Genomic DNA, 13,857 nt, shown 5'->3' with positions numbered 1-13,857 from the left:
GGCCATCCTTTCCATGGAAGAGCCTACCGTTGCCATCGTCTGCGGTGGTGCTCATGTTGGAGATGGACTCCTCCATTCTCTGGACATTTGCAGTCATCGTGGTCGCAAAACCTGTCAGAGCCTCTTGCACTTCTTCCTGAACCTCCAAGATTGCCCTCTTTTTGGATGGCTCCCTGAGGCTCAGCGTCTGCATGCAGCTGAGCAGAGCTGGGAGCATCCTATGCCCTCCGGCGAGAAGACTTCACTGTTGTCCCTGTCTCCACCATCTCCTCTTGCTCACTTGTGACTTGTGAGACATCATGTGAAACATTACTCGATCTTGAGTAGAACCCACCGAGGTGTGCATCTCTGTGCTGGTGCTGGGTGAGCTTATGTTTGGTGATGCTGCACCCTCAAAGGCTGGAGGCTCCTCTGAGGAGTCATTTTCCTCTTCTGCCTGGACAGTGGGGTGGGAGGCAGGTGGGGGTCTCTTGATGGACCTGTGGGAGAGTAAAGGGATGATTCATAAATGTGATATTAAGATGGGGTAACAATACCATTATGCACATGAAGAACATTCACTGGCTGCTGACATCAGTCCCCATGAGTGGTTTCCATATTTACGAAAGGATATGCTTGCTTTGGAGGCAGTTCAGAGAAGGTTCACATGGTTGATTCTGGAGATGAGGGGTTTGACTTATGAGGAAAGGTTGAGTAGGTTGGGCCTCTACTCATTGGAGTTCAGAAGAATGAGAGATGATCTTATCGAAACATATAAGATTATGAGGGGGCTTGACAAGATGGATGCAGAGAGGATGTTTCCACTGATCAGGGAGACTAGAACTAGAGGGCACAATCTTAGAATAAGGGGCCGCCCATTTAAAACTGAGATGAAAAGAAATTTCTTCTCTCAGAGGGTTGTAAAGCTGTGGAATTCGCTGTCAGAGAGCTGTGGAAGCTGGGACATTGAATAAATTTAAGACAGAAATTGACAGTTTCTTAAACGATAAAGGAATAAGGGGTTATGGGGAACGGGCGGGGAAGTGGAGATGAGTGCATGATCAGATCAGCCATGATCGTATTAAATGACGGAGCAGGCTCGAGGGACCGTATAGTCTACTCCTGTTCCTATTTCTTATGTTCTTATGTTCTTATGAGTGGCTGCTGTATGCCATGTGGCTGTGCGAGACGTAATTCTATCACCAAGTTGCTGAGTGGTGCCCCTTTCTCCATCTCCCACCGCCAGCTACTCCGCAATCCAGAGACCTGCAGAACGACATCCTCTGCCGATGCCAACGTGGTGAAGGATGGAGAGCCACTCCGGTTCTCTCCCTCTCCCTGTTACTGTGAGCTCTCTTCTCCTGCAAGGATGGAAAAAAGAGAAGCTTGAATGAGAGTGATGGCACAAGTGTAAGGAATGTGCGAGTTACATCTTTAGAGGGTGATTATGAGGGAATGTGATGTCAATGGCATTTGACAAGGTGCCACATAAAAGATTATTGCACAAGATAAAAGTTCACGGGGTTGGGGGTAATATATTAGCATGGATAGAGGATTGGCTAACTAACAGAGTACAGAGAATCGGGATAAATGGTTCATTCTCGGGCTGACACACAGTAACTAGTGGGGTGCCGCAGGGGTCAGTATTTACAATCTATATTAATGACTTGGAGGAAGGGACTGAGTATAACGTAGCCAAGTTTGCTGACGACACAAAGGCCCCACGTTTCGACATGATTTGCTCCTGATTTTTAGGAGCAACTGGTGTAGAACGGAGTATCTTAGAAATCGGAATTCTCATCATTTAGTTTGCTCCAGTTCTAGTCAGTTAGAACAGTTTCACTTTGGAACAGAATTTTTTTTTCAAAAGGGGGTGTGTCCGGACACTTACGCCTGTTTTCAAAGTTTCGTGAGTGAAAACTTACTCCAAACTAACTTAGAATGGAGTAAGTAAAGATTTTTGTACGCTCGAAAAAACCTTGTCTACACTTTAGAAAATCAGGCGTAGGTTACAAATCAGGCGTAGGGAATGGCGGGAGTGGGGGGGGGGGGGTAAAGGGAAGTTTACAAACATTAAACACTTCAGTTTTACAAATAAAGAGCCATCATCAATAATAAATGATAAATACATCAATAAATCAACCAATAAATCAATCAAAAAAAATTAATAAGAAATATATATTTTTTTAAAATCAATAAATGAAACATTTTCTACTTACCGACTGCAGCACCAGGAGCCCCCCATCCGCGTGCTGGGATGCCCTCCCCCCTCCCCCCAGTGTGTCTCTGTCAGTGTCTCTATCTCTCTGTCTGTCTGTGTGTGTCTCTCATTCTCTGTCTGTCAGTGTCTGTGTTTCTGACAGCGAGGGGAGGGGGAGGGGGGGTAGAGGGAGAGAGGGGGGAGCAGAGGGAGGGAAGGGGGAGGGATGGGGGAGGGATTGGGGAGAAGGTGGAGAAGGGGGAGGGATAGGGGAGAAGGGGAGAAGGGGGAGGGATGGGGAGAAGGGGGAGGGATGGGGATGGGGGAGAAGGGAGAGGGGGAGAAGGGGGAGGGGGAGAAGGGGGGGAGAAGGGGAGGTGGGGGAGAAGGGGGTGGGGGGGAGAAGGGGAGAAGGGGAGGGGGAGAAGGGGGAAGGGGGAGGGGAGAAGGGGGAGGGGGAGAAGGGGGGGAAGGAGATGGGGGGAAAGGAGATGGGGGGGAAAGGAGATGGGGGAAAAGGAGATGGGGGAAAGGAGATGGAGGGGGAAAGGAGATGGGGGGGAAAGGAGATGGGGGGGGAAGGAGAAGGGGCAGGGAGGCTGAACGGGCCGGGCCCGAGACTTCGGGCAGGGCCCGTCCCCAGCACCAGATTTACAGGTAGGTGGCGTTGGGTCGGGTCGGGGGGAGCACGGGTCGGGGGGGGTTGGTGGTGGGAGGGAGGTCGGTTCAGTTCGGGTCGGGGGGAGGGAGGGAGAGGGAGGTCAGGTCAGGGGGAGGGAGGTCAGGTCGGATCCAGTCCGGGAGCGGGGGCAGGGGAAGCGGGAGTCAGGTCTGTGTCGGGTCCGGTCTGGAGGCGGGGGGCGGGGGGGAAGCGGGAGTCGGGTCGGTGTCAGTGTCGGGTCCGGTCTGGAGGCGGGGGGTGGGGGGGGAAGCGGGAGTCGGGTTGGGTCCGGTCTGGTCCAGGGGCGGGGGGGGGGGAGGTGAAGCGGGAGTCGGGTCGGTGTCGGGTCCGGTCCGGAGGCGGGGGATGGGAAGCGGGAGTCGAGTCGGGTTGGGAGGAAGCAGGAGCTGGCCGTGGGAGGCAGCCTTATGCATGCAGCCCCAGTGAGGCCATTCGGCCAGGGCTAGGGGCTGCGTGCTTCGGGCCCCTCCCACACAGTTTTGGGCGCCTGGAGCTACTGCACATGCGTGTCCACTGTAGCGCGCATGTGCAGAGGTCCCGGCACTGTTTTCAGTGCATGGACCTAGCTCCGCCCCCCACAGCTCGTGCTGCACTGCGCCGACGGCCAGAGGACCAGCAGGGAGCTGGAGAATCTGGAAGTTTTTTTTAGGCGTACTTTGTGGCGCGAAAAACGGGCGTCCAGGTCGGGACTGCGCCGTTCTAGGTGCGGCTCGAAACTTGGGCCCAAAGATGGGAGGAAAAGCAATGTGTGAGGAGGATATAAAAAATCTGCAAAAGGACATAGACAGGCTAAGTGAGTGGGCAAACATTTGGCAGAAGGAGTATAATGTTGGAAAGTGTGAGGTCATGCACTTTGGCAGAAAAAAATCAAAGAGCAAGTTATTATTTAAATAGAGAGAGATTGCAAAGTGCTGCAGTACAGCGGGACCTAGGGGTCTTGGTGCATGAAACACAAAAGGTTAGTATGCAGGTACAGCAAGTGATCAGGAAGGCCAATGGAATCTTGCCGTTTATTGCAAAGGGGATGGAGTATAAAAGCAGGGAAGTCTTGTTACAGTTATACAGGGTATTGGTGAGGCCACACCTGGAATACTGCGCGCAGTTTTGGTTTCCATATTTAAGAAAGGATCTACTTGTTTTGGAGGCAGTTCAGAGAAGGTTCACTAGGTTGATTCTGGAGATGAGGGGGATGATTTATGAGGTAAGGTTGAGTGGGTTGGGTTTCTACTCATTGGAATTCAGAAGAATGAGAGGAGATCTTATCGAAACGTATAAGTTTATGAGGGGGCTTGACAAGGTGGATGCAGAGAGGATGTTTCCACTGATAGGGGAGGCTCGAACTAGGGCGCATAATCTTAGAATAAGAGGCTGCCCATTTAAAACAGAGATGAGGAAGAATTTCTTCTCTCAGAGGGTTGTAAATCTATGCAATTCGCTGCCTCAGAGAGCTGTGGAAGCTGGGTCATTGAATAAATTTAAGACAGAGAAGGACAGTTTCTTAACTGATAAAGGACTAATGGGTTATGGGGAGCAGGCAGGGAAATGGACCTGAATCCATGATTGGATCAGCCATGATCGTATTAAATAGTGGAGCAGGCTCGAGGGGCCTTATGACCTAATCCTGCTCCTATTTCTTATGTTCTTATGTTTTTATGTTCAATGCCAAATGGCCTCCTTGTGCGGTGTTAGTTGGTATGATTGCATTTGGATGAGGATGAGTGTGAGGGGTGGTTAGCCAGATGGGGATCTAAGAGTGCGAGGGATGGGTGAATGTGTAAGATATGTTGGTGTGAGCAATGATGAGCAGGAGCATGCTTAGGAAGGTAGATTGATGGGGGTGTGATGAGAGGCACAGCAAGATGAAGTTGAGTGTGGCTTTGTACTCACTTTTCCTGATCTCATTAGATCATTTTCCAGCACTGCACACAGGTCCTCCTCACCACATCCCGACTGTTCACCACCTTTGTTATATCCAACCAGGCACTTTTTGATTCTTGAGAGGTCTCTTCTGCCCATTAGCAGGGAAGGGGATCTGCTTGTGTGCTCTGATTCCCTCTACAAGTATATGTAGGGAGTCATCAGAAAGCCTACATGCAGCCCTCTGTCTCTGTAAAGCCATGTGTGCAAGGCTGAGCAGTGAGCAGATGCAGAAATGTATTGCCTGCAGACAACAATATGTACCTTCAAATGCCATGTGGCCAAGGCTCCTTTAAATATCCCGGCTGGAAATTAGTCTTTGATGATGTCATCGCACCACACCATTTAATAGGGTCGGAAAACACGCAGACCTGCCTTAATAGGTGCCATTTAGGGAAAGTCGCTCTGAGGAATGGGATGAGAAGAACAATGGGGTCCCGACCCACCATCCGACCACCCACACCCAAGCCACCAAGGTAAGAAAATACTGTCCTTTGTATCTGTTATGTATGTAAACTTGTATATATCTTGTACAGCCACCAGAGGGCTCATCCCCTGGAGTCCAAGGGATCCCACAATCCATTCGGAGCACAGGTACTTAAGGAGGCCTCAGAGGCTGCAGAGTCCCTCTGGAGACCTGCAATGAGCTCACAGTATCCAGTCAGACTCTTTATTCATATATAAAAACTGTCGACGATATACAGATGAGGAACCCAATGATGCAGAGAAAAGTGGGCATCCTGAGAAATTCTTAGAGGGAGTTGATTGGGAAACCTTTGTGGAGCGACTCGACCAATACTTCATGACCAACGAGGTGGAAGGAGAAGCGAGCGCTGCCAAACTAAGGACAATTCTCTTCACCATCTGCGGGGCACCAACATATGGCCTCATGAAAAATCTGCTTGCTCCAGCGAAACCCATGGAGAAATCATACAATGATTTGTGCACACTGGTCCGGGAGCATCTGAACCCGAAGAAAAACGTTCTGATGGCGAGGTACCGCTTCTACACCTACAAGAGGTCTGAAGGCCAGGAAGTGGTGAGTTATGTCGCCGAGCTGAGATGCCTTGCAGGACATTGCGAATTTGAAGGACATTTGGAGCACATGCTCAGAGACTTTTTCGTACTTGGCATTGGCCATGAAGTGATACTTCGCAAACTTTTGACTGAAGAGACACCAACCTTGAGTAAGGTCATAGCATTAGCCCAGGCGTTCATTGCCACCAGTGACAATACTAAACAAATCTCTCAGCACACGAGTGCTGCTACAAGTACTGTGAACAAAGTGATATTGTTTTCAAATCGCAACGTACAGGGCAGGCCCCACATGCCTGCAGCTGCACGTCCGCAGATGTCTCAGAGTCCACCATCAAAGGTGATAAATGCAAGACCATTAATACCTTGTTGGTGCTGCGGGAGGTGATCATTGTTTCCATTCAGGCCGCTTCAAAGGTTACGTTTGCAAGGGCTGTGGAACAATGGAACACCTCCAACATATGTGCAGATGAGCTGCAAACCCTGTTAATCCTGCAAGCCATCATGTTGCAGAGGAGGACAGATCCATGGCGGATCACAACGAACCAGAGCCTCAGACCGAGCAGGCAGAGGTATATGGGGTGCACACATTTACCATAAAGTGTCCCCCGATAATGCTGAAGGTTGAATTAAATGGACTCCTGGTGTCAATGGAGCTGGACACGGGCGCGAGCCAGTCCATTATGAGCAAAAAGATTTTTGAAAAATTGTGGTGCAGCAAGGCCTCAAGGCCAGTCTTGAATCCCATTCGCACGAAACTGAAAATTTACACAAAGGAACTGATTCCCATAATCGGCAGTGAAACTGTAAAGGACTCCTACGATGGAGCGGTGCACAAGCTATGACTCTGGGTGGTACTGTGTGATGGTCCCACACTGCTCGCTAGGAGCTGGCTGGGAAAGATACGCTGGAACTGGGACGACGTCTTAGCACTATCGTCCGCTGATGACACTTTGTGTGCCCAGGTCTTAAACAAGTTCCCTTCACTGTTTGAACCAGGCATCGGGAAGTTCCAAGGAGCAAACGTGCAGATCCACCTGATTCCGGGGGTGCGACCTATCCATCACAAGATGAGAGCAAGGGTAGTGATCAAGCTGGACCGGCTGCATCTAGAGGGCATCATTTCACCGATCGAATTCAACGAGTGGACCAGTCCGATTGTTCCTGTCCTCAAGGGAGACGGCACCATCAGAATCTGTGGTGATTACAAAGTAACTATCAATCGTTTCTCCCTGCAGGATCAATACCCACTACCAAAGGCTGATGACCTTTTTGCTATGCTGGCGGGAGGAAAGACATTCACGAAGCTGGACTTGACATCGGTCTACATGATGCAGGAGCTGGAGGAATCATCAAAGGGCCTCACCTGCATCAACGCGCACAAAGGTCTCATCATTTATAACAGATGCCCCTTTGGAATTTGATCAGCCACGGCGATATTCCAGATAAACATGGAAAACTTACTGAAGTCTGTCTGGCGCACGGTGGTCTTCCAGGATGACATCTTGGTTACAGGCCAGGACACAGTCGAGCAGCTGCAGAACCTGGAGGAGGTTCTTAGTCGACTCAACCATGTGGGGCTCAGGTTAAAACGCTCGAAGTGCGTTTTCATGGTGGCTGAAGTGGAGTTCCTGGGGAGAAGAATCGCGGTGGACGGCATCAGGCCCACCGATTCGAAGACGGAGGCAATCGAGAACGCACTGAGGCCACAGAACGTGACGGAGCTGCGGTCGTTTCTAGGATTCCTGAACTACTTTGGTAACTTCTTACGTGGTCTCAGCACACTGTTAGAACCACTGCATGTCTTACTGCGTAAAGGAGACGAATGGGTATGGGGCAAAAGCCCAGAAAATGTCTTTGTGAAAGCTAGAAAATTGTTATGCTCAAACAAATTGCTTGTGTTGTATGATCCATGTAAGCGTTTGGTACTAGCATGTGATGCGTTGTCATATGGCATCGGGTGTGTATTGCAAAAAGCTAATGAATCTGGGAAATTGCAACCGGTTGCTTACACATCCAGAAGTCTGTCTAAGGCTGAGAGAGCCTACAGCATGATTGAAAAAGAATCATTAGTGTGTGTCTGTGGAGTAAAGAAAATGCATCAATATCTGTTTGGGCTAAAATTTAAATTGGAAATGGACCATAAGCCACTAATATCGCTGTTTTCCGAGAATAAGGGGATAAATACGAATGCATCGGCCCGCATCCACAGATGGGCGCTCACGTTGTCCGCATACAACTACGCCATCCGCCACAGGGCAGGCACAGCAAACTGTGGAAATGGCGCAGCCCACAGGTTTAGTCATGGTTATGGAAGCATTTGAGAGTGAGCAATCACCCGTCACAGCCTGACAGATTAGAACCTGGATGAGCCAGGACCCCTTACTGTCCCGAGTAAAAAAATTGTGTGCTTCACGGGAGCTGGTCCAGTGTCCCAGTGGAAATGCAGGAAGAGATAAAGCCGTACCTGCGGCGCAAAGATGAAATGTCTATACAGGCAGACTGCCTTCTGAGGGGCAATTGGGTAGTGGTCCCCAAGAAGGGCAGAGACACTTTTACCAGTGACCTCCACAGTACCCACCCAGGCATCGTAATGATGAAAGCGGTGGCCCGGTATCGATGCGGATTTAGAGTCCTGCGTGCACAGATGTAACACATGCTCGCAGTTAAGCAATGCACCCAGGGAGGCGCCACTAAGTTTATGGTCTTGGCCCTGCCATGGTCGTGGTTCAGGGTCCATGTCAACTATGCAGGCCCGTTTTTGGATAAAATATTCCTTGTGGTTGTAGATGCATAATCCAGATGAATCGAATGAGAGAAAATTTTGTCAAGCACATCCACTGCCACCACTGAAAGCCTGCGGGCCATGTTTGCCACGCATGAATTACCCGATGTCCTTTATTGAAATGGGCCATGTTTTACCAGTGCCGAGTTCAAAGAGTTCATGACCCATAACGGGATCAAACATATTACATCTGCCCCGTTCAAACCAGCATCCAATGGTCAGGCAGAGAGAGCAGTGCAAACTATCAAGCAGGGCTTGAAGAGGGTAACTGAAGGCTCACTGCAGACTCGCCTATCCTGAGTTCTGCTTAGCTACCACACGAGACCCCACTTGCTCACTGGGATTCCACCTGCTGAACTGTCCATGAAAAGGGCACTTAAGACAAGGCTCTTGTTAGTTCACCCTGATCTACATGAATAGGTAGAGAGCAGACGGCTTCAACAAAGTACATATCATGTTAGCCCAAATGTGTCACGCGAAATTGAAATCAGTGATCCTGTATTTGTATTGAATTATGGACAAGGTCCCAAGTGGTTTCCTGACACTATTGTGGCCAAAGAGGGGAGCAGGCTGTTTCGGGCCAAACTTTCAAATGGACTCATTCACCAGAAATACTTGAATCGAATCAAACTCAGATTCACGGACTATCCTGAGCAATCCACTTTGGACCCTACCTTCTTTGACCCCTCCAACATACATACCAGTGGCAACCAACACCGCGGTTGGCTACGAAGCAGAACTCATCACCCGCAGCAGCCCAGTAGGACTCACCAGACCAGGCAGCTCAGCAAGGCCAGCTGCACAGCAGCCCAGTGAGGGCCCAACAAACGATTCACCAAAACCATCATTTGCAGCGAGATGATCAACCAGGGCAAGAAAGGCCCTCGATCAACTCACCTTGTAAATAGTTACACTATTGACATTGGGGAGGGGGGAAGTGTTGTTATGTATGTAAACTTGTATATACGTTGTACAACCACCAGAAGGCTCATCCCCTGGAATCCCAAGGGATCCCACAATCCCTTGGGAGCACAGGTACTTAAGGAGGCCTCACAGGCTGGAGAGGCACTCTGGAGACATGCAATAAAAGACTAAGGTCACACTTTACTTTGAGCTCAAAGTATCCAGTCAGACTCTTTATTCATATATAACAGTATCTGTCTTCATAGTAGAAGACACAAAAACCATACCAAAAATAATAGGGAACCAAGGGGCTAATAAGTCTGAGGAACTTAAAGTAATTAATATCAGTAGAGAAAAAGTACTTGAGAAAATAATGGAGCTAAAAGCTGACAAATAACCTAGACCTGATGACCTATACCTCGGGTTCTAAAAGAGGTGGCTGCAGAGATGGTGGATGCATTGGTTGTGATCTTCCAAAATTCCCTAGAATCTAGAACGTTCCCAGCAGATTGGAAGGTAGCAAATGTAACCCCACTATTCAAGAAAGGAGGGAGAGTGAAAACACTGTAATTGTTGGAATCCATTATTAAGGAAGAGGTAACAGGGCATTTTGAAAATCAAAATATGCTTAGGCAGAGTTAACATGGTTTTATGAAAGGGAAATCGTTTTTAACAAATTTATTAGCATTTTTTGAGGATTAAACTAGCAGGATAGATAAAGGGGAACCAGTGGATGTAATATATATGGATTTCCAAAAGGCATTCGATAAGGTGCTAAATAAAACGTTGTTATGCAAAATAAAGGCTCATGGGGTTGGGAAAATATATTAGCATGGTTAGAGGATTGGTTAACGGACAAAAAAACAGAGAGTAGGGTTAAATAGGTCATTTTCAGGCTGTAACTAGTGCTTGGACCAGTGCTCGGGCCTCAGCTATTTACAATCTATACTAATGACATAAATGAAGGGACCGAGTGTAATGTATCCAATTTGCTGATGATACAAAGCTATGTGGAAAAGTAAACTGTGAGGAGGACACAAAGAGCCTGCAAAGGGATATAGACAGGTTAAGTGAGTGGGCAATAAGGTGGCAGATGGAATATAATGTGGAGAAATGTGAGGTTATTCACTTTGGTAGGAAGAATGGAAAAACAGAATATTGTTTAAATGGTGAGAAACTATTAAATGTTGTTGCTCATAGAGATTTAGGTGTCCTCGTACAAGAAACATAGACGGTTCACATGCAGGTAGAGCAAGCAATTAGAAAGGCCAATGTCATATTGGTCTTTATTGGAAGGGGGTTGGAGAATAAAAGTAAGGTAATTTTGCTACAATTGTACAGGGCTTTGGTGAGACCACACCTAATGTACTGTGCACAGTTTTGGTCTCCTTATCTGTGGAATGACATACTTGCTGAAGAGAGAGTGCAACAAAGGTTCACCAGAGAGATCTCCACGATGAGAGGGTTGTCCTATGAGGAGAGATTGAGTAGATTGGACCTATACCATCTGGAGTTTAGAAGAATGAGAGGTGATGTCATTGAAACATATAGGGGGCACAATTGGGTGTCTTTACGCCTCTCGGCACTAACGGGGCGCAAACGGCTTTGTGACTGGGCACGGTGATGACATTCACTCCCGCCATAATCATTTTGTGGCAGCACTATGGCATTAAACCCCAATCTCCTTTGCCCGGAGATTGTGACACCATCAGTAAATACAGAAAGGGCAGCCCCTCTTAGGATAACCCGGGGTGTACAGGGTGGGAACCCCCGATATCAATACTGCACTTTCACTCCCACAGAAAAACAAATGATGCATCAGGATTTGGGGAGTCGACAACCACGGAAGAGAAATGTAGAATTTTGGCAAAAGTTAGAAGAATTGTATGAGACCCACGATGTGCATGAGTGAGATATCCACCAAATAGTTCGGGCTATGTGTCCAAAGGACCGGTGGACAGGGCTAGCACCCCTCACAGTGACGGCACATGGATACCTGCTGTGGGTGCCACAAGGGCACAATGGGACGCTGCCAGAACGGGGTTCGTCCAGGCTGTACAGGCCTTAATGGGAGCATCCACTCCAAATTGGGGATTGATAATGCAGACTCGCAAGAAAAAGGGAGAAAACGCCAATGACTACGGAGAGAGATTATGGATCCAATACCAAGAATCCTTGGGACAGGCAGTCCCGAAAAGAGACGACCCAATCTTCGTGAAAATGTTTAAGGACGGCCTTTCGGCCGACCTTCAAAAGATCTTAAAAATGGGGGTGGTAGTCGCGGCCACCTATGACCAAGCTGTCCACTGGGCATGGCACATTGACTCTGGGGGAATAAAACAAGAAGTGGCCACGAATAAGAATAGTAAGAGTGCAGGCCGAGGGGAATGCTACAACTGTGGCAAGATGGGTCATTTTGCCGCCGACTGTAGGGGCCCCAAAAGACCGATCGTCTGATGTGACAATTGCGGGAAAAAGGGACATGCCACTGATAAATGTTGGGTGCCCAAGGAGAAAAGAAATAGTCAGTCAGGCCTTAGAGTAGAGGAGATGAACCAACAGCAGCTAATCACAGTGCTGAGGGACTTAGGAAGAGACTGAAGACTTGAACAGTACATTGCAGAACTAACCAGGGAGCAGGCTATCTTACATCTGGTACCGTGTAATGAGACAGGATTAATAAATGATCTCGTAGTAAAGGATCCTCTAGGAATGAGTGACCATGACATGGTTAAATTTCAAATTCAGGAGGAATGTGGTCAAGGAAACCATCCTGGATACACTCTATGAACTCTTCCTCAAGGCTCCACTGGCCAATTTGCTTTGTCCAATCAATATGAAGGTTAAAATCGCCCATGATTATTGGCGTTCCTTTATCACAAGCCTCCATTATTTCGTGATTTATACTCCGTCCAAGAGTGTAGCTACTGTTAGGGGGCCTATAGACTACGGAGGATGAGAAAGTTGGTTCTCAAACCACGGTCCAAGGCTTAAATAAATCAGACTCCAAAGGTATGAAGGCAGAGTTGGCTAAAGTGGACTTGGAAGATAGATTAACGTAGGGGACAGTTGATGAGCAGTAGCAGACATTTAAGGAGATATTCCATAACTCGCAAAATAAATATATCCCAATGAGAAGGAAAGACTGTAAGAGAAGGGATAAGCATCCATGGCTAACTAAGAAAATAACGCAGGGGATCAAATTGAAAACAAGGGCAAATAATGTGGCCAAGACGAGTGGGAGGCCAGAGGTTTGGGAAACTTTCAAAAGCTAGAAAAGAACGACTAAAACATTGATAAAGGGAGGGAAGATAGATTATGAGAGTAAACTAGCACGAAATATAAAAACAGATAGTAAGAGTTTCTACAGGTACATAAAAAGGAAAAGAGTGGCTAAAGTAAATGTTGGTCCCCTAGAGGATGAGACTGGGGAATTAATAACAGAGAACAAGGAAATGGCAGAGATGTTGAACAAATATTTTGCATTTGTCTTCACGGTAGAAGACACTAAAAACATCCCAATAGTGGATAATCAACAGGCTATAGGGAGGGAGGAACTAAATAAAATCACATAGAAATATAGAAACATAGAAAATAGGTGCAGGAGTAGGCCATTTAGCCCTTCGAGCCTGCACCGACATTCAATAAGATCATGGCTGATCATTCCCTCAGTGCCCCTTTCCTGCTTTCGCTCCATACCCCTTGATCCCCTTAGCCGTAAGGGCCATATCTAACTCCCTCTTGAATATATCCAATGAACTGGCATCAACAACTCTCTGCGGCATGGGAATTCCACAGGTTAGCAACTCTCTGAGTGAAGAAGTTTCTCCTCATCTCAGTCCTAAATGGCTTACCCCTTATCCTAAGACTATGTCCCCTGGTTCTGGACTTCCCCAACATCGGGAACATTCTTCCCGCATCTAACCTGTCCAGTTCCATCAGAATCTTATATGTTTCTATGAGATCCCCTCTCATTCTTCTATACTCCAATGAATAAAGCCCCAGTTGATCCAGTCCTCCTCATATGACAGTCCAGCCATCCCTGGAATCAGTCTGGTGAACTTTTGCTGCACTCCCTCAATAGCAAGAACGTCCTTCCTCAGATTAAGAAATCAAAACTGAACACAATATTCGAGGTGAGGCCTCACCAAGGCCCTGTACAACTGCAGTAAGACCTCCCTGCTCCTTTACTCAAATCCCCTAGCTATGAAGGCCAACATACCATTTGCCTTCTTCACCGCCTGCTGTACCTGCATGCCAACTTTCAATGACTGATGAACCATGACACCCAGGTCTCATTGCACCTCCCCTTTTCCTAATCTGCCGCCATTCAGATAATATTCTGCCTTCATATTT

Source organism: Pristiophorus japonicus, chromosome 2, assembly GCF_044704955.1.
Source record: "Pristiophorus japonicus isolate sPriJap1 chromosome 2, sPriJap1.hap1, whole genome shotgun sequence".
Lineage (NCBI taxonomy): Eukaryota > Metazoa > Chordata > Chondrichthyes > Pristiophoridae > Pristiophorus > Pristiophorus japonicus.
Note: the sequence above shows the minus strand (reverse complement) of the source record.